Source organism: Apostichopus japonicus, chromosome 9, assembly GCF_037975245.1.
Source record: "Apostichopus japonicus isolate 1M-3 chromosome 9, ASM3797524v1, whole genome shotgun sequence".
Lineage (NCBI taxonomy): Eukaryota > Metazoa > Echinodermata > Holothuroidea > Aspidochirotida > Stichopodidae > Apostichopus > Apostichopus japonicus.
Window position 1 is genome coordinate 5,501,662 of NC_092569.1, and position 5,839 is coordinate 5,507,500.

Genomic DNA, 5,839 nt, shown 5'->3' on the forward strand with positions numbered 1-5,839 from the left:
CATATGCCGGTTGCGTGGCGATGATGTATTAAAGGGGAAGTGCATAACAAACAGAGGTAATCAGTTTGTGTTATTTCATCAGTAATTACACTGACACACTTGTTGGTACTCTATATGATAGAGTTATAAAATATCATACAATGCTAGGCGTGTGCTATACGAACTTTGACCTCTGTAAATATACACTTAGATCCGAAGTTCAATGTTTGCTTAGAAATATTTGTCGCCAAATCAAACTAATATCGCCTAATTGAAGAGAAACAAAACCTCTTACAGGGCCATGGTATTTAAAGAATGTGTTTATAGGAAAAATAATTTGATGGAGCAGGGTATGTTTACTCATTAGCAACTAGAAAGCCTGTTGACTTTCTGATTCCTTGCCAATGTAGAGTAATGTAGACATAAGTTCAATTTTCTCAAAGAATCAAGTGACAACCAGAAAAGATCGGTGACTACCAGCTCTTATCTGTAGCACTCCCTTATGGACCATCGACCATTTCATTCTCTGAAAAGGATTTTACAGTATAGACGTTTTATTCCCAAACGTTTCAATATCAAGAAAGAAAAGTCTTGAAATGTAGACACATAGATGTTTTAATAAAATCAGCTCTGCCACTTGCAACCATCACATTAATAACTATTATTAATTAATACGAATCTAATCAGTGGCGTCGCCATACTTTTCAGTATTGGGGAGGGGGGGGGGGCACAGCACTTAATCTTATACTGCTAATCGCAAGCTATTTATATATCTTTTACTGTTTCATTGAAAAATTATACTCCGTGTCACATAATTCTGCCTTCTGCGTTTCTGTTTAGGGTATTTGGTCTTAAATACCCTCCCACCTACCCAAACGGTCCATCAATGATTATAAGTGTCACAGTTACATCTTTACGCAGTGAATAGCTAAGTTGTCTTCATTTTGACTGCTGGACTAAAACTAGTACAGATAATCTGCTGCAGTTTCTCCTCAACGTTTTATGAACTATTTCTAGTAAAGCGATAAGAAAAGTAAATATAACGGTATTCAATTTCTGTAATAAATAGACATATTTTGGCTTCAGTAATCATAAAAGGACTTGATATTCTCTGATTGGCCGTTTGGTTAAATACGTCACTGAGAAGTGTATTGTCTCGGTCATGCGAGCATGACTTTTCACAATACTTGTCGTTGCATATTCATGTATGTATATGAGTTTTATTGTAAAACTTAGATCGAACAATGCGCATCTCGTCCTCCTGACGCACCGGTACTGATATAAAGCCGGTAAATACTGTTATATATAGCCTTTTGGCTAAGATCATGTGTAGTATCTGTTCTCTTTCGAGGGGAATGGTGATGCACACCGACGGATCAGTCGTTCGGTAGTTTGGTAGTTTTCGTGTTTTGGTACTTTTCGGTAGTTTTCGTGCCCAGATTCTTTCCAGGGCGACTTTTTCTTAAAAAGTATATAGCAGGCGATATATGTCAACGAACCATATATGGTAAAAATCGCTTCTCGACCTTTTGGCTAAGATCATGTGTAGTATCTGTTCCCTTTCGAAGGGAATTGTGATACACACCTGACGTTGATCACACAGTCACAGTCTCGATGCAAGGGGACTGGGGTTGAGAGCGGATCAGTCGTTCGGTAGTTTGGTTTTCGTGCCCAGGTTATTTCCTGGGTGACTTTTCTTAAAAAGCACCATATATGGTATTAAATATCTTCATCGCACATTGTTATGATATGCTTATCCTATAGTTACATTTTTGTTGAACTTTTACAACTCATTTAACATCTAACCCTGCCTTCTGCGTTTCCGTTCCGCGAATTCGTTGGATTTACCTTTCATATATACATTCGGTTTTAAACAGTGGCGTCGCCAGGCATTACAATATTTGGGGGGGGGGGGGGCCAGTATTTAATCTCATACTGCTAATCGCAAGCTATTTATATATCTTTTACTGCTTCATCGAAAAATTATACTCCGTGTCGCGTATTTCTGCTTCTGCGTTTCTATTCAGGGAATTCGATGGATTTCCTTTCACGTTTAGCTTCGGTCTTAAATACCCTCCCGCCTACCCAAAACAGTCCATCAGTGATTATAAGTTTCACAGTTACATCTTTACGCAGTGAATAGCTAAGATGTCTTCATTTTGGCTGCTGGACTAAAACTAGAACAGATAACCTGCTGTGGTTTCTTCTCAACGTTTTATGAACTATTTCTAGTAAAGCGATAAGAAAAGTAAATATAACGTTACTCAATTTCTGTAATAAATAGACATATTTTGGCTTTAGTTATCCAAAAATGACTTGATATTCTTTGATTGGCCGTTTGGTTAAATACGTCACTGAGAAGTGTATTGTCTCGGTCATGCGAGCATGACTTTTCACAATACCTGATGTTGCATATTCATGTATGTAAATGAGTTTTATTGTAAAACTTAGATTGAATGTTGCGCATCTCGTCCTCCTGACGCACCGGTATATAATGCCGGTAAATGCTGTTATATATAGCCTTTTTGACTAAGATCATGTGTAGTATCTGCTCCCTTTCGAGGGGAATGGTGATGCACACCCGACGGATCAGTCGTTCGGTAGTTTGGTTTTCGTGCCCAGGTTCTTTCCAGGGCGACTTTTTCTTAAAAAGTATATAGCAGGCGATATATGTCAACGAACCATATATGGTAAAAATCGCTTCTCGACCTTTTGGCTAAGATCATGTGTAGTATCTGTTCCAGGAATTGTGATACACACCTGACGATGATCACACGGTCACAGTCTCGATGCAAGGGGACTGGGACAGAGAGCGGATCAGTCGTTCGGTAGTTTGGTTTTCGTGCCCAGGTTATTTCCTGGGTCACTTTTCTTAAAAAGCACCATATATGGTATTAAATATCTTCATCGCATATTGTTATGATATGCTTATCCTATAGTTACATTTCTGTTAAACGTTTACAACACATTTGACATCTTACCCTGCCTTCTGCGTTTCCGTTCCGCGAATTCGTTGGATTTACCTTTCATATTTACATTCGGTTTTAAACAGTGGCGTCGCCAGGCATTTCAATATTGGGGGGGGGGGGGCACAGTATTTAATCTTATACTGCTAATCGCAAGCTATTTATATATCTTTTACTGCTTCATTGAAAAATTATACTCCGTGTCACATATTTCTGCTTCTGCGTTTCTGTTCAGGGAATTCGATGGATTTCGCTTTCACATTTAACTTTGGTCCTCAATACCCTCCCACCTTCCCAAAACAGTCCATCAGTGATGATAAGTTTCACAGTAACATCTTTACGCAGTGAATAGCTAAGATGTCTTCATTTTGACTGCTGGACTAAAACTAGAACAGATAACCTGCTGTGGTTTCTTCTCAACGTTTTATGAACTATTTCTAGTAAAGCGATAAGAAAAGTAAATATAACGTTACTCAATTTCTGTAATAAATAGACATATTTTGGCTTTAGTTTTCCAAAAATGACTTGATATTCTTTGATTGGCCGTTTGGTTAAATACGTCACTGAGAAGTGTTTTGTCTCGGTCATGCGAGCACGACTTTTCACAATACCTGATGTTGCATATTCATGTATGTAAATGAGTTTGATTGTAAAACTTAGATTGAATATTGCGCATCTCGTCCTCCTGACGCACCGGTATATAATGCCGGTAAATACTGTTATATATAGCCTTTTTTGACTAAGATCATGTGTAGTATCTGCTCCCTTTCGAGTGGAATGGTGATGCACACCCGACGGATCAGTCGTTCGGTAGTGTGGTTTTCGTGCCCAGGTTCTTTCCTGGGCGTTTTCTTCTTAAAAAGTATATAGCTGGCGATAGATGTAAACGAACCATATATGGTAAAATCGCTTCTCGACCTTTTGGCTAAGATCATGGGTAGTATCTGTTCCCCTTCGAGGGGAATTTGTGATACACACCTGACGATGATCACACATTCACAGTCTCGATTCAAGGGGACTGGGGTTGAGAGCGGATCAGTCGCAGGTAGTTTGGTTTTCGTGCCCAGGTTATTTCCTGGGTGACTTTTCTTAAAAAGCACCATATATGGTAATATAATATCTTCATCACACATTGTTATTATATGCTTATCCTATAGTTTATCCGATAGTTACATTTCTGTTGAACGTTAACAATACATCTGACATCTTATACTTCTGCGTTTCCGTTCCGCGAATTCGATGGATTTCGCTTTCACATTTACCTTCGGTCTTAAATACCCTCCCGCCTACCCAAAACAGTCCATCAGTGATTATAAGTTTCACAGTAACATCTTTACGCAGTGAATAGCTAAGATGTCTTCATTTTGACTGCTGGACTAAAACTAGAACAAATAACCTGCTGTAGTTTCTTCTCAACGTTTTATGAACTATTTCTAGTAACGCGATAAGAAAAGTAAATATAACGTTACCTAATTTCTGTAATAAATAGACATATTTTGGCTTCAGTAATCATAAAAGGACTTGATATTCTCTGATTGGCCGATTTGTTAAATACGTCACTGGGCATTGTCGAATTGTCGCGGTCATGCAAACATGACTTTTCACAAAACGTATCGTTGAATATTCATGTATGTAAATAAGTTTTATTGTTAAACTGATATCAAACATCGCGTATCTCGTCCTCCTGACGCACCGGTATATTAAGCCGGTTCATACTCTAAATATATGGCAGGCGATGAATGTAAACGAACCAAATATGGTAAATATATGGTGTATAATATAATTTGATGTTTATACGACTTGATAATAGTTTTCCGTATAGTTTACTGAGGGTCACAAAGTACTCTTGTTTGAATCGAAGGCTAAAACAGCGCTTCTGCATGATTGCTTTATTTTTATCTCTCCATAAATAGAGGGAGGGCTGGTGGATATGGACGGTGAGTAATATCGGGAGCAGACAACAATTTTCTGTTTAGAATACTTGTAGGTCCATTGTTTCCTTCAATTATCACTTTGCTTCTCCAGACAACAGTCACATTACTGAATACGAATCTAAACAGTGGCGTCGCCAGACATTTCAATATTGGGGGGGGGGGGGGGGGCACAACGCTTAATTAGGGGGCACAATGTTATTTGTGGATGCCGTCCTGGGGGAGGGGTCTGATTAATAAAGGGTCCCTATGCAATCTGGTGCTATATTTTGCAACTTGAAGTAATTTAATGTCCAAGACTTTTTGGGCTTAGTCTGTCCGGTATTTATGTTTTTAATTGAGGCGGATAAAACATTAATACAATGAATGAAAATTAACCCTTTTGCTTTGATGTTTTTAAATAATTAAGTTAATGGTCATAAGATGCAATTTGGTGCTATCTGGTGATTATCCATTATGAGTGAACAAAAAGATGTTTTCCGCTTGAATAGTTGGGCGGAAAGAAGTTTTACAGATGAAAATAATACGTTTCGTCCCTTGTAATAAAAGTTTTTGATTGAGTATTTTGTTAGCACTACAAATCGGGGGAGGGGCGATCGTTTTTGGGATGGCACGTGCCCCCCCCCCCTCAGGAGACCCCTTGGCGGCGCCACTGAGTCTAAATGACATTGTGAAATATTTTCACAACTTCGCCAAAGCAAGTCACCTAGTATACATCATATTGAAAACGGCCAATTTTTGAGTCCATTTGAGTCTTGAGATATCCTGTTGATGAAGCTCAGAGGCCTGCTGGGTGACTAAAAGTGAGTGTGCTAAAAATTGTCAACAGACTGAAGCACGTTTCATTTCCTAGATGACTGTATGTTTTGTTGAAGACTGTTGTTGTTGCAACTGTTTGTTGAAGACTGAACTGAATTTGACCAAACTATGTTCACCAAAGAAAATCTTAGCATTGGAGAATTC

General features: G+C 38.6%; 2 pseudogenes; both read left to right on the forward strand.

The window, feature by feature from the left end:
- The first annotated feature begins 1,492 nt into the window (after positions 1–1,492).
- On the forward strand, positions 1,493–1,591 carry LOC139974607 (U2 spliceosomal RNA; annotated as a pseudogene).
- Positions 1,592–2,675: 1,084 nt separating this feature from the next.
- Positions 2,676–2,766, forward strand: LOC139974608 (U2 spliceosomal RNA; annotated as a pseudogene).
- The last annotated feature ends 3,073 nt before the right edge of the window (positions 2,767–5,839 follow it).